Source organism: Mesoplodon mirus, assembly GCF_964341445.2.
Source record: "Mesoplodon mirus genome assembly, chromosome: X".
Classification (NCBI taxonomy): Eukaryota; Metazoa; Chordata; class Mammalia; order Artiodactyla; family Ziphiidae; genus Mesoplodon; species Mesoplodon mirus.
The window spans coordinates 103,598,946-103,614,405 of NC_138981.1; the positions used below are offsets into that span (position 1 = coordinate 103,598,946).

General features: G+C 41.5%; 1 pseudogene across 1 annotated transcript; it reads left to right on the top strand.

The window, feature by feature from the left end:
- Positions 1 to 6,074: 6,074 nt before the first annotated feature.
- Positions 6,075 to 6,526, top strand: LOC309796407 (large ribosomal subunit protein P1-like; annotated as a pseudogene). Its single transcript has one exon. The product of its transcript is annotated as a large ribosomal subunit protein P1-like (transcript).
- The last annotated feature ends 8,934 nt before the right edge of the window (positions 6,527 to 15,460 follow it).

Consider the following 15,460-nt stretch of genomic DNA (forward strand, 5'->3'; position numbering starts at 1 on the left):
CAGACACTAGATTTCTCAATCCTAATGGACCTTTATTAGAAGTCCTGACTAATCAGAAGCCAGCACTGGAAGATGCCCTTTCCCCTGGCCTTTCAGAGTGAACGCTGGCCACTCTCCTTGCCTCAGTCAAATTGACATAAGAAAATGACTTTGGTCAGATTAGATCAAGATGGCAGCCTAAGTGCTTGTAACTTTGTCCCCATCCTCCCCTCCCCAAATGTCTTAAAACATCAGAATAGCAAAATGACCAAGAGTGGTATAGTTAAAGGAAAGTGTACCATCAGCAGTTCAGAAATTGTGAAGAATCCGTTGAGGATAGAAATCTGATATGATCATATTGATAAGAAAGGAGGAGGAGCACAGTCCAAAACGTGCAAGAGAAAATTACTGGATTAAAACCAGAGTAAATAAAATCTCTGAATAAATGCAAAGAGCGGGGGAGGCTCTCTGGTCAATTAAAGAATTGTATTCAGAAAAGAAGGATCAGTTGGGCCCCTTTGTGATCAGTCCTACCCCTCCTTCCCCCAACCCATTCCAAGGTTAAAGCCTAAAATATCACCCTAAAGAAAGTGAGCTATTTGCTTCCAAAAGTTTGCTAGTGTGAGTGTAGGATCCTAGAAAAAAAACAGAGCAGACCATGGTGTAATCTGGACTTCCACAAAATATATGGAAAAACAAAAAAAGAGAAGCAACTTTGAACAGGAGAGAAATACACTAAAGTTCTCCACTGCCAGAGTAAAATTGTTTTGGCAATTTGTGGGGAGTAGGGAGAATGGCCTTTCTGTCTCATTCGTAGTTACTTACCTTAAAGGGAAGCCTGACAGGTCAGCACACACAACCCACTTACATAAAGTTCTTCTGCTCAGAAGACGGGGCAGTCAGACACACATAACTGCAGAGGGAACCCAGGCAAGCTATCTTTGCTAATCAGTGTGTCCCTTATTCACTAATATGCATAGACAACAAAGGATTACCAGAAATAGTTGGAGAAAATCTACAACATAAAAGAGAAGAACCAAGGGTTTCAATTCAACCAACCACAGATCGAAAATATTCTAAAAAGTTCCAAAAAGCAAAAGTGAATTTGCAGAGCTGGCAACTATATACATAGCATTTACATTGTATTTACAACTATTTACGAAGCATTGACATGTATTAGGTATTATCAGTAATCTAGAGATGATTTAAAATATATGGGAGGGGGCTTCTCTGCTGGCGCAGTGGTTGAGAGTCCGCCTGCCGATGCAGGGGACACGGGTTCGTGCCCCGGTCCGGGAAGATCCCACATGCCGCGGAGCGGCTGGGCCCGTGAGCCATGGCCACTGAGCCTGCGCGTCCGGAGCCTGTGCTCCGCAACGGGAGAGGCCACAACAGTGAGAGGCCCATGTACCACAAAAAAATAAAAAATTTAAAAAAAATTTAAAAAAAAATAAATAAAATATATGGGAGGGCTTCCCTGGTGGCGCAGTGGTTGAAAGTCCGCCTGCCAATGCAGGGGACGTGGGTTCGTGCCCCGGTCTGGGAGGATCCCACATGCTGCGGAGTGGCTGGGCCCGTGGGCCATGGCCGCTGACCCTGCGCGTCCGGAGCCTGTGCTCCGCAACGGGAGAGGCCACAGCAGTGAGAGGCCCGCATACCGCAAAAAAAAAAATAATAAAATAAAATAAAATAAAATATATGGGAGTTTTTATAATAACTATAAATGGAGTATAACCTTTAAAAAATATGAATCACTATATTGTACAACTGTAACATATAATATTGTACAACCACCATACTTCAATTTGAGAAAAAGTATACAGGAGTTCATTTATTTTGTTTTGCTTTTTATTTGTTTTTTATATTCCACATATGATTAAAATCATACAGTATTTGTATTTCTCGGTCTGACTTATTTCACTTAGCATAATACCCTCAGGGTCCATCCATGTTATTGCAAATGACAAGCTTTCATCTTTTTATGGCTGAATAGTACTCCATTGTAACAAAATAAATGAACATACCAAACCAAACAAAAACAAAGACACAGATACAGAGAATAGAGTAGTGGTTACCAGAGGAATGTGGGGAGAATGAAATGGGTGAAGGGGATCAACTGTAAGGTTATGGGTGGAAACTGAATTTTTGGTGGTGAGCACGTTGTAGGGTATACAGAAGGAGAAATATAATGTTACACGCATGAAACTTATATAATATAAATCAATATTACCTCAATAAAAATAAATACACCTGAAAATAAAAAAATATAATAATAAAGTATATGGGAGGATGTACATAGGTTATTTGCAAGTACTACACCCTTTTATATGAGACTTGAGCATCTGAGGATTTTGGCATCCATGGGGGATCCTGAAACCAATCCTCAGTGGAGACCGAGGGACTACTGTACATAGAACAATTGTCCCTGAGTGGGGAAAGGGAAGGAGTGAAGTAATACAAGGAACAAAACTCCAGTTTTCAGATTCTAATTTTCTGACATATTCAGAACACATTGTAGGCATATTCAGAACCTTTGTGAATTACTCAGGTAGGTATTACAGCAAAATGAAAGAAACAAATCCAAAAAAGAGGACGATGTGGAATATAAGAAATCGTGGTAAGCAAAGAAACAGTAAAACTTTGAGTTGTCCAAATGCTAGCAAAAACCAAACAAACAAAAAAAACCCACTATTTGAATCAGACAAAAATAGAATTCAGAGCCCAAAATATTAAAAGAGACAAAAGGGTATTTAATATTGTTAAAAGGTACACTCCACTAAGAACGTGTGACAATCATGTATCTTTATGAACCTAACAACATGAATTAGTGACAAAGACTGTTAGGATACTAACAGAATACAAATTTACAAATAACCAATCATAGGTGGAGGATCCCCTTTCTTGCTCTCTCTTTCCTCCTTTCCCTCTTCCCTTCTTATCCCTTTCCTGCTTTCTCCCCTACTTTTCCCCCAAAATATATATTTAGCACCTAATATGTGCCAGGCATTGTATTAGGTACTGTGGGCATAGTAGCAAGCAAAACAGCCTTGATGCCTGCCACATGAAGCTTTCAGTCTAGTCAGGGAGATAGACATTATTCAAATATTCATTCAAATACATGTAAAATTACAACCGTGATGAGTGCTCTGTAGGAGAGGTACACAGAGGTGTGAGAGGTCAGGGAAGGTTCCCGAGCAAGCGAAACCTCCCCAGAGATTTGAAGTTAACTGAGTGAAGAGGGAGAAAAAGTATTTCAAGCAGAGGGAAAAGTCTGTGCAAAGGCCCTGTGGCAGGAGGAAGCCCAGTGCATATAAGGGACAAAAGAGCTGGTTCGGCTGTAGACAATCAGCAAGTGGGGAATTTTATAAGATGAGACTAAAGGAGTAAATATTCAGGGTCTCAGAGGCTATGTTAATTGTGTCCTTATTCTAAGCACAATAAGAATCATTGAAAAGATTAAAAGCGAAAAAGACAATTCTGACGGTAAAAGGTATTGACTAGATAAAAGTCAAAGCAGGGAGCTCAATTAGAAGGCTCTAACTGGGAATTCTCTGGCAGTCCAGTGGTTAGAACTCCAGGCTCTCAATGCCAAGGGCCGAGGTTCAATCCCTCGTCGGGGAAATAAGATCCCACAAGCCACATGGCGTGGCAAGAAGGCTCTAACTATATGCTGGAAGATATCTTAAAGGTGGTGCAAGTGGTCAACATTGAGAGAGAAGAAGAGAGTTTTAAGAGATTTAACAGGCAAAATTGATAGGGATTCAGGGTGGGTTGCACATGAAGACGAGAGAGAGGACATAGCAAAGGTGACTCCTGGTTTCTGGCTTTGCAAAAGGCAAGTGATGGACGATGGTGCCATTCTTGGAGATAGGGAACACTGCAAGAAGACCAGGTTATTGGTTTTGGTTTATAGGGGGAGGTGGAAGAAAAGACTTTGGTTTTGAATATGTTGAATTGGAGGTGTTTTGAGGCATGTAAGAGGAGATGTGTAGTGGGCGTAAAAATCTTTGGAGTTCAGAGAAAAACTGGGAACATCAATTTGTGACATATATGAACAGGGGATAATTGAAGCCCCAGGTATGGATGTGATTACTTAAAGAGAGGTTGTAAAGTGAGAAGAGGGGCTGTAACTGAGTTAAATGTTAAGATCCAGTGGTTGAGTAAAGGAAGGTAAGGAGGGTAGAGAGGTATGAGGAAAGCCAGGAGAGTGATGTGTCAGGTAAACCAAGGGAAGAGAGTATTTCAAAAAGAGGCAATGGTTCCCTGAAAGAAGAGCTACAGACAGGTCAAATAAATGAGGATGAAAACATGTCTATTACATTTAGCAATACAAAGGTCATTTTTGACCGTTCTAATTATTCTTTTTTAAAAAATTATTTTTGGCTGCATTGGGTCTTCGGGCTTCCTCTAGTTGCAGCGAGCGGGGGCTACTCTTTGTTGCGGTGTGCAGGCCTCTTGTTGTGGTGGCTCCTCTTGTTGAGGAGCACAGGCTCTAGGCGTGCAGGCTCAGTAGTTGTGGCATGCAGGCTTGCGGGCTCTAGAGTGCAGGTTCAGTAGTTGTGGCGCACGGGGTTAGTTGCTCTGCGGCATGTGGGATCTTCCTGAACCAGGGCTCAAACCCACGTCCCCTGCATTGGTAGGTGGATTCTTAACCACTGCGCCACCAGGGAAGTCCCCATTCTAGTTATTCTTTTCTAGTTATTCTTAACACACAATCCCAAAATTTAGTGGCTTAAAACAAAAATGTAATAATAATTATTGTTATATCTGATGATTATTTGGGTCAAGAATTTAGACAAGGCACATCCAGCTCATTTTGGCTTCATGATGTCTGGGGCCTCAGCTGGGATGACTTGAATGGCTGAGAACTAGAATATTTGGGGGCGGGCTGGACATCTTTTTCTCCAGACAGCCTCTCCACGTGGCTAGCTTGGGTCTTCTCACAGAAGGACGGACTCAGGGTAGGCAGACACATTACCTGGTGCTTCAAGAGTCCAAGAGTAAGTGTTCCAAGAGGCCTAGGTGGAAGCTGCAAGGCTTCTTATGTCCTAGCCTTATACATTCCAGAATATCACTTCTGCTGCATTCTTTTGGTTAAAGAAGTCACTAAGACAAGCCCAGATTCAAGGAGAGAAGAATTAGACTCCAGAGAGAGAGAGGTGCTGAAGAATCAAGAGAGAAACAGGATAATTGATAAGGCAAGGTTTCTGAGAAAATGGAAAAGAATGGAATTCCAAGGGCAGGTGGAGAGATGGGTCTCAGAAGGAGGGGTAGTTCTTCTATTGTTAGAAGAATGGGAAAAGTTAAATGGGATGGGATGAAGGTAGACAGTTGTAAGTTGTATGTTTGGTACCAGGCAGATGAAGGCAATCCCATCTTCCTTTCCATTTTATGCATAAAGTAGGATGTGATGGTTAGGGGAGGGGTGGCAAAAATTTGAGAAAAGTGGAGAAGGTTTGAAATAGTTCAGAATAACTTAATAAGAGATAAGATTGGGGTTGCTGGCCAGACTTTCAGGCATATTTGAAGTAAAATATTTCTCTAAGAAATCATCAGATCATGTGAATAAGTAAGGATATACAGAAGTTCATGACACTACTCAACAAGATTGAATATATATATATATATACATAGATATATATAATATATATGAGATTACCCTGTCCAAACATAGAATGTGTTTTCTTTGCAAATACCTATAGAACATTTTCCAAAATGGCTCATTTATTAGTCTGCAAAAATGCAGAAATCATAGGAGTAACAGTCTCTGATCACAGTGCAATAACATTACAAATTAGCAACAGAAAGAGCCCCCCAAATCAACACACTTAGAATTTCTTTCTGGTTAAAGTCCCTTAGGTAACAGCTTTCTTGAGATAGAATTTATATGCCATAAAATTCACCCCTTTAAAGCATACAGTTCAATGATTTTAGTATATTCACAGAGTTGTGCAACCATTGCCACATTCTAATTTTAGAACATTGTCATCACCCCATAAAGAAATCCTGTCCCTTTCCTCAGCTGCCACTTAGGTGGCTAAGGCCGCGTTGGGGTGAGGCCCTCACATCATCGGGCGACTAGAACCACGCCGGGCAGCCCCTGCCTTGCACTCCCCCGCACCATGGCCTCCGTCTTAGAGCTCGCCTGCATCTACTCCGTCCTCATCCTGAACGACAATGAGGTGACGGTCACGGAGGATAAGATCAATGCCCTCATTAAAGCAGCTGGTGTAAATGTTGAACCTTTCTGGTCAGGCTTGTTTGCAAAGGCTTTGGCCAGTGTCAACATTGGGAGCCTCATCTGCAATGTGGGGACTGGTGGACCTGCACCGGTGGGAAGTCCTGCCCCCTCCACCACTGCTGCCCCAGCTGAGGAAAGTAGAAGCAAAGAAAGAAGAATGTGAAGAGTCTGATGATGACATGGGCTTTGGTCTTTTTGACTAAACCTCTTTAGTAACACGTTCAATAAAGAGTAGAGCTCTTTGCTGACAAAAAAAAAAAAAAAGGAATCTTGTGTTCATTAGCTGACACATCCTATTCCCACCTTTCCCCATACCCTGGCAACCACTAATCTACTTCCTGTCTCTATGTATTTGCCTATTCTGGACGTTTCATATAAATGGAACTATACAATATGTGGTCTTTTGTGACTGGCTTCTTTTACTTAGCCTAATATTCTCAAGGCTCATGCATGCAGTAGCATGCATCAGAACTTCATTCCTTTTTATGGCTGAATCATATTCCATTGTATGGGTAAGCCATATTTGTTTATTTCACCAGTTGAAGGATATTTGTGTTGTTTCTGCTTTTTGGCTATTATGAATAATGCTGCTATGAACATTCATGTACAAGTTTTTGTGTGGGCATATGTTTTCATTTCTTGGGTAGATACCTAGGAGTGGAATTGCTGGACCATTTGGTAACTCCATATTTAACATTATATGGAACTGTCAAACTGTTTTCCAAAGAGGTTGTACTGTTTTATCTTCCCACAGCAATGTGTGAGGGTTCCAGTGTCTCCACATCCTTGCCAACACACAATATTATTTGTCTTTTTAATTATAGCCATCCTTATAGGGTATTTTTAAAACATTTAACAAACTCTTTTAGGATAGTTTTACATTTACCAAAAATATATAAGAATATTACAGAGAGGGGCTTCCCTGGTGGCGCAGTGGCTGAGAGTCTGCCTGCTTATGCAGGGAACACGGGTTCGAGACCTGGTCCGGGAAAATCCCACATGCCGCGGAGCGGCTATGCCCGTGCGCCACAACTACTGAAGCCCCCACGCCTAGAGCCCGTGCTCCTCAGCAAGAGGAGCCATTGCAATGAGAGGCCCACGCACCACAATGAAGAGAAGCCCCCCTCGCATCAACTAGAGAAAGCCCACGCACAGCAACGAAGACCCAACACAGCCAAAAATAAATAAACTAAAAATTAAAAAAAAAAAGAATATTACAGAGAGTTCCTATATACCCTGTACCCAGTTTTTCCTATTGTTAGTATTACTATGGTACATTTATCACAACTAATGAACCAATATTGATACACTATTAATAACTAATGTCCATATTTTCTTCAGATTTCCTTAGTTTTTACCTAAATGCCCCTTTTTTCTCCCCCAAGATCCCATCCAGGAGACCACATCTTTAGTCATATCTCTTTAGGCTCCTCTTGGCTGTGACCATTTCTTAGACCTTCCTTGTTTTTGACTACCTTGACAGTTCTAAGGAGTCCAGTCAGATATTTTGTAGAATATCCTTTTTTATCCAAATTTGAGTTTGTCTGATGCATTTTCCATAGTTATACATCATACCAAGGGTACATGCTATCAACATGATTTATCATTGATGAGGTGAACCTTGATTGCCTGGCTGAGGCAGTGTTTGGCTTGTTTCTCTACTGCAACACTATTCTTTTTCTCTCTTTCCAAACTCCACTGTTTATAAGGATGTCATTATGCACATCCTACACTTAAGGAGTGGGCAGTTATGCTCCACTGGCTTGAGAGAGTATCTACATAAATTATTTGGAATTCTCCTGTACAAGAGATTTGTGTACTCTCCTTTAATTTATTTATTCAATCATTTATTAATATCAGTATGGATTTATTAATATTTATTTTATACTTTGAATTATAATCCAATGATAATTTTGTTGCTCAAATTGTTTCAAATTTGGCCATTGGAAGCTCTTTCAGTTGGCTCCTATATCCCTTTGACATACCTCTATAATTGCAGGGGTTTTTGTTTTTATGTTTGTTCAGTTTTTTATAATTAAAAAAAATTTATGGTGGTCCCGACTCATCTTATATTTTCCATGCTCCAGTCCTAGAGTCAGCCATTTCTCCATGGAGCCCTGATTCCTTCTATCGGAGAATGGAGAAAAATTTGGTGCTATCTACTAAATTAAATATCCACTTAACCCTCAACTCTGCAATTCTGTTAGGTATGTAGCTTAAAGAAATAATGGCATTTGTTTTGAAAGAGGTATGTGCAAGCAATTTTTTGTGTGTAAGCATTTAAAATGCAGTATTATATGTATTGATAATTCACTTAAATATTTATTGCAGGCTTATTATGAGTTCAGCCTATTCTAGGCCTTGGGGATATAGCAGGGAGTCAGACAAAGTCCTAACCTTCTTCTTTTATTTTATTTTTTTTAAATAAAATTATTTATTTATTTATTATTTATTTTTGGCTGCGTTGGGTCTTCATTGCTGCGCGTGGGCTTTCTCTAGGTGTGCCGAGTGGGGGCTACTCTTTGTTGTGGTGTGTGAACTTCTCATTGTGGTGGCTTCTCTTGTTGTGGAGCACGGGCTCTAGGCACACGGGCTTCAGTACTTGTGGCTCGCAGGCTCTAGAGCACATGCTCAGTAGTTATGGCGCACAGGCTTAATTGCTCCGCGGCATGTGGGATCTTCCCAGACCATGGCTCGAACCCATGTCCCCTGCACTGGCAAGGAGATTCTTAACCACTGTGCCACCAAGGAAGTCCCAAAGTCCCTACCTTCTTTTTTTAAAATTTATTTTATTTTAATTTATTTTATTTTTTGTCTGCATTGGGTCTTTGTTGCCATGCATGGGCTTTTCTCTAGTTGCGGCTAGTGGGAGCTACTCTTCATTGTGGTGTTCAGGCTTCTCATTGCGGTGGCTTCTCATGTTGCAGAGTGCAGGCTCTAGGCGTGCAGGCTTCAGTAGTTGTGGCACGCGGGCTCCAGTAGTTGTGGCATGCAGGCTCAATAGTTGTGTCCCACAGGCTTAGTTGCTCCGTGGTGTTGCAGTTGTTCAGTCAGAGACGAAAATGAGTCCAACACATGAGATGTATGCGTTAAAGCACAGTGGTAGAGGGCTGTAGCTCGCTCAGGCAAAACAGCAAAGCCCTCAGTCCACTATGGCGTTTTTATTTAAGCTTTATCTAATAGAAAAAGGTTCTTTTTACAACAGGCTGTGTCGTCCTTGAACATCTAAACAATGCACCTCCTTATTTTCTTATGTTCCCGATTATACCAAGGACATGCATAGATCAGTGCCCAGAGCAATCAGTACTGCTTGCAGTCCTGAAACATTCTCACGCACCCAGCTTGTTAGGTGAGCCGATTCTTGGGTCACGTCTTTTCCCATGTCCTCAGTTACCCTGCTACACTGTGGCATGTGGGATCTTCCCAGACCAGGGATCGAACCCGTGTCCCCTGCATTGGCAGGCGGATTCTTAACCACTGTGCCACCAGGGAAGCCCCTACCTTCTTGAAGCTTACTATCTACTGGGGGAAACAGACAATCAACAGCAAAAAAATAAATAATTTTAACGTCAGGCAGTCCTGTCACTCAGGGTACTGGCAGAAATGAGAGGTGCATTCAAACAGAAGGATTGATAAGCATTTAATGAAGGATTTACAAAGTTGTAAACAATGGTAAGTGAAAGGACAAGAAATGATTCAGCAGCCACAGGTGGGAGGGGGATGAGAAGACATTACCATAGCTTGGCCCTGAGTCAACCTGGAGAGAAGTATGACAATAGGAGAGAGTTACCAGACAGGAGTGTCACAGCTGCTGGAAAATCACAGCAGGGAGGGAGCTGGGGAATAAATGCTACAACTCCAGTCTCTCCCACCCTCCTGTCTCTTGAGGGTATCTCTCACAGGCAAAACCTAAGGGGAAACCAGAAGGCAAGGAAGCCTATTATTGCAGATCATAAAGATCTGCTGCAGGGCACAGAGCAAGGTGGAAAGGGGGAGAGAGGATCCGGAGAGGCAAAGTGAGAATATTCAGCGCAGTAGTGATAAGTGCTATGGGGAAAAGTAAAGAAGAGTAAAAGAGAGAGTGTAAAATGGGGCACTATTTTAGATAGTGTTAGGATGAGGTGGCATTTGAATAATGGCGTGAGTGAAGTGAAGGAGGGAGTCATGTGGATATCTAAGAGAAGCACATTCTAGGCAGAGGGCAAAAGTGCCAAGGCCTTGAAGTGTTATTCATACAATGAAATATTATACAACAATCAAGATGAATGAACCACAGCAACATGCAAATTTACATGGGTGAATCTTAGAAAAGTAAATATGGAAGGGGAAAAATTAGGTTCCCAAAGAGTACATACAGCATACAGCTGTATAAAGTTAAAATGCATTGTAATAAAAATTATACTTTTAAGAAAGATATATATATATATCCATATATGTATGTAGGCACACATATCTATATGTGTGTGTGTGCATATATATGTATTACATAAAATTGTATTAAATGGAGCACCACAAAATGATGAACACAGGATTCAGGATAATGATTCTTTGCCAGGGGGTGGGGGGAGGCAGAGGAATGAGATTAGGGCCATATGGTTAGATTTAGTTATTAGGTTCATGGATACTTATTACATTATTTAAAAAACTAACTAAAAATGAACCATACTTGTATTAATAAAGAGAATGTGCCATGAATCAAAGATTATTATTAATTTAATTCTATTCATCCAAGAACCAATGAAAAAAAATAAGACTCTGAGAAGCAAGGGACCATGCTTGGCATGCTTGTGGAATAGCAGGAAAGCCAATGTGGCTGGAGCAGAGAAAGGGAGAGGAGTAGTAGATGAGGTGGAGGGGTGGATGGGGGCCAGATTGTGTAGAGCCTTCAGAGCAGGATGAGGACCTTGGATCTTATTATAACTGAGATGGGAAGCCACTGGGGGTTTTGTGCAAGGGAGTTACATGATCTGACTTATGTTTTAAAAGGTTCATCCTACCTGCTGTGTAAAAAATAGACTGTAAGGCAGCAGGCATAAGAGTGAAAGCAAGAAGCAAAATAAGTAAGAGACGAGTTTGGTAGTCAAGGTGACAGATGATAGTGAATTTGACTAGAGTCATAGTGTTAGAGGTATGTGAGAAGCAATCAGATTTTGGATATATTTTGAAAGTAAAGGTGATAGTATTTGATGATGGACTAAATGAAGGATGTAAGAGAAAGAGAGGGCTTCAGGGATTTTTGATCCAAGAAAATAGGTGGATGGGACTCCCATTTATTGAGATGAAGAAGATTGCATGTTGGGGAAGGGGCTGAAATCAAGGATTCTATTTTGGACACGTTTCATTTGCAGTGTCTATTATTCAAGTGGAGATGACAACTTTGGATAGTTTGAAGTGTAGTGGAGATATTCAGGCTGGAGATTTCAAATTGGAAGTCCATGGTATATAGATGGTATGGAAAGCTATGAAACTGGCTAAGGAGAATCAGGAGAGGGTGGTGTTAAGGAAGTCAAGGTACCAAAGTGTTTCAAGAAGGAGATCATGGTCAACTCAAATACTACTGAGAGTTTGAGTAAAATGAGAACTGAGTATGATTTTTGGTTTTGGCAAGGCGGAGGTCATTATTAACCGAACTGAGTAAAGGGATGGGGGGGTGGTAGATGGCATTTTAAAATACGTATTTATTTATTTATTTTGGCTGCACCGTGACTTAGTTGCAGCACGCTGGCTTTTCGTTGCGGCATGCGGGATCTTATAATTTTATTTATTTATTTATTTTTGGCTGTGTTGGGTCTTCATTTCTCTGCGAGGGCTTTCTCTAGTCGTGGCAAGCGGGGGCCACTCTTCATCGCGGCGCACGGGCCTCTCACTATTGCGGCCTCTCTTGTTGCAGAGCACAGGCTCCAGACGCGCAGGCTCAGTAGTTGTGGCTCACGAGCCCAGTTGCTCCGTGGCATGTGGGATCTTCCCAGACCAGGGCTCGAACCCGTATCCCCTGCATTGGCAGGCAGATTCTCAACCACTGTGCCACCAGGGAAGCCCGTCATACAGGATCTTTACATGCATGCAGGGATCTAGTTCCCAGACCAAGGATCAAACCCAGGCCCCCTGCATTGGGAGCGTGGAGTCTTACCCACTGGACCCCAGGGAAGTCCCTAGATGGAATTGTTAAAAGGAGAGATTACGGCAATACCTTATTGAGAAGGTAACATTTGAGCAAAGGTCTGAAGGAGGTGAGGGAATTGGTCATGTGGAGATCTGGGGTAGAGCTTTCCAGGTAGAAGGACCAACCAGTGCAAAGACCCTAAGATGTGGGGTGTTGGAAAATAGCAAGGCAGTCAGTGTGACTGGAGAAGAGTAAGAAAAGGGAAGGAAGAGTAGTAGAAAATGAAATTGAAGAGGTAACAGGAACCTAGACAATTAAAGACCTTGTAAGCTATTGTACAGATATCGGTTTTACTCTAGTTGAGATGGAGAGCTGTTGGAGAGGTTTGAGCAGAGAAAAGACTTTACTTTGAATTTCACTTTTAATAGGAAAATCTGGCTTGTGTTGAAAATAGATTGTGGTGCGAGGCAGAGGTAAAAGACCAGTTTGGGGGCTATTGAAACAATCCAGGCAGTAGATAATGATGGCTTGAACTAGGATGGTAGCTGTGAAGGTCATGAGAAGTGGTTGACTTTTTTATGTATTTTGAAGAATCAATAGGACTTACCAATGACTTGGGGGTGGAGTGTGACAGGAAGAGAGGAGTGAAGGAAATTCCTAAGATTTCAGGTCTGAGCACATGAAAGGATGGAGTTGTCAATAACTGACGACTGTGGGTAAAATAGGTTTGGGGACAGATGAGTGTATGAGGGGACAGAATGGAGAGAGTCTAGAAGTACAGTTTTAGACATGTGTTTGAGATGCTGGTAGAAGTGGGTAGATGGGGTGGTGGGAGTCTGTGAAAGGTGTTGGGGGTTGAAGGAGAGAAATAGTCATCTAGGGGAGACTGCATAGCTTATGCTGAGCTGTCCAGTACTTAGCCACTAGCCACATGTGACTACTGAGTACTTGAAATGTGGTTAATATGGCTAAGGAACTGGTTTTTCAAGGTCCATCTAATTTAATTATTTAAATGTAAACGTAAGTAGCCACATGTGCTAATGGCTACCGTTTTGGTGAGCACAGAGTATAGAATATTTCCATCATTGCAGAGAGTTCTATTGGACAGCACTAGTCTAAGAATATATACTATAATTGCCAGGCAGCATTAAGGGCCCACTTGAGATTAGTGATCATGAATTTAAAATGAAGCCGGTTAGCATGGCTCTGTGTGTGTGTGTGTGTGTGTGTGTGTGTGTTTAATTTATTTATTTTTGGTTGCATTGGGTCTTTGTTGCTGCACGGTATGCGGGCTTCTCACTGTGGTGGCTTCTAGTCATGGCACGCGGGCTCAGTAGTTGTGGCGCACAGGCTTAGTTGCTCCGGGGCATGTGGGATCTTCCCGGACCAGGGCTTGAACCTGTGTCCCCTGCATTGGCAGGCAGATTCTTAACCACTGCGCCACCAGGGAAGCCCTGTGTGTGTTTTTAAAAAAATTTTTTAATTGAAGTATAGTTGATTTAGAATGTTGTGTTAGTTTCTGGTGTATAGCAAAGTGACTATATATATATATATATATATATATATATATTCCAGATTCTGGTACTTCATAGCTTGGTAATCTTGGGCAAGCTACTTTACCTCTTTTTCCCTCAGTTTTCTCATCTATAAAATGGAAATAATAATAGTATCTACTTCATAAAGTCACTCTGAGAATTAAATAAGTTAATACATGAAAGCACTCACAACAGTGCCTGACATAGCATAAGTAGTCAGTAGATGCTAGCTATGATTATGGTCATTATACTTCCGTGTTGTTTGAATGTTATACGATGTGGGTGTATTCACGTATTTCCGTTGAAAGAGCTGAGAGGAAGGAGCCAGTAGAGAGGGAGAGGTTGAAGGTATAGGACAGAGGTAATGACAGCTTGAGTAAGGTTACTGAGGACCTGTACATGAAAGGGATCTGGAAGACAGATGGAGGAATTAGACCTAGCTTGGAAGAGGGCTCTCTCTCATTTTAACAGTAGAAGGATGGCTCTGAATATATTCCTAGTTTGGTAGTAGTAGGTAGTAGGAAGTTGGTTTCCCATATGGAGACTTCTATCTTATCTTTAAGAGGTGAGTTATTTGGTAGATTGAAGGGGCTGTTGAGGTGTTGGAGTTTTGAGGAAAATGGGCAAGCTTTGAAAGAATCACTGGGGAGAATGAGAGAGTGACCCGAAAACATGAAAGGATTTCCCCAGGAATATTGAAGGTCCATTTGAGGCTGGGACTACGAATTCAGGGTGGTACCTGTTTATTTAACTGTGATTTTTCTTTTGCAGTGTTTAACGACTCTAGGGTGGAGAGGAAAGGCTGTGAACCAGGATCTTCAATGAATGAGTAGAGGACAGCAAAGAGGAAGTCAAGGTGTAACCAGATAGTATGAAACTTGGAGGAAGAAGAATCAGGTTTTTTTTTTTTTACCTGAGGGTGAGGAGGAATTGTCTAGAAGTTGTAGTGTGGCTGGAAGAGGGCATCTCATCACCTCCTGACTCCCTAGTACATGCAGCGTCTTGGTGTAAATCACTTTCACTTGAAAGTGCTGCAAGAGAAGCTCCAATCTCATGGGAAAGCCAGGAATATCACTGGACATTCAGGGATAAGTTGGAGAATGGGTAGGAGTTTGTTAATCATGGAATTGTGTTCCAGGGAGGCATAGCAGAAGCACCTGGAAATTAAGGTAGAAATGAGAGGTCAGGTGGCAGGAGAAGAAGCACAGAGGAATATGGGAATGAGGTTAGAAGAGAGGAATAACGACTGCAATAGTAATTTAATAATAACAATACTAATAATTTAACAATGCTTTGCCTGTATTCTCTCATTTAATCCTCATAACAACCTCATAAAGTAGAGCCTTTACTTTTCAGATGAGAAGACATGCACACGGGTTTAAGTGACTTGCCCAAGGTCACATAATAATAGATTGAACTTGGTGCTTACATATTGGGCGATGACAAAAGAAAATAGGGATATGAGTGAGGCACAGTGAGTTTGGCTTATCATAAATTTGTCAAGATGGTTACTTCTGACAGTCTTTTGATAAATAGGGGTCTCTCAGCTTTCTCCAAATTTAGCTGTATTTGGGACTAGAGGTGGATGATGCTGTTTGGTTG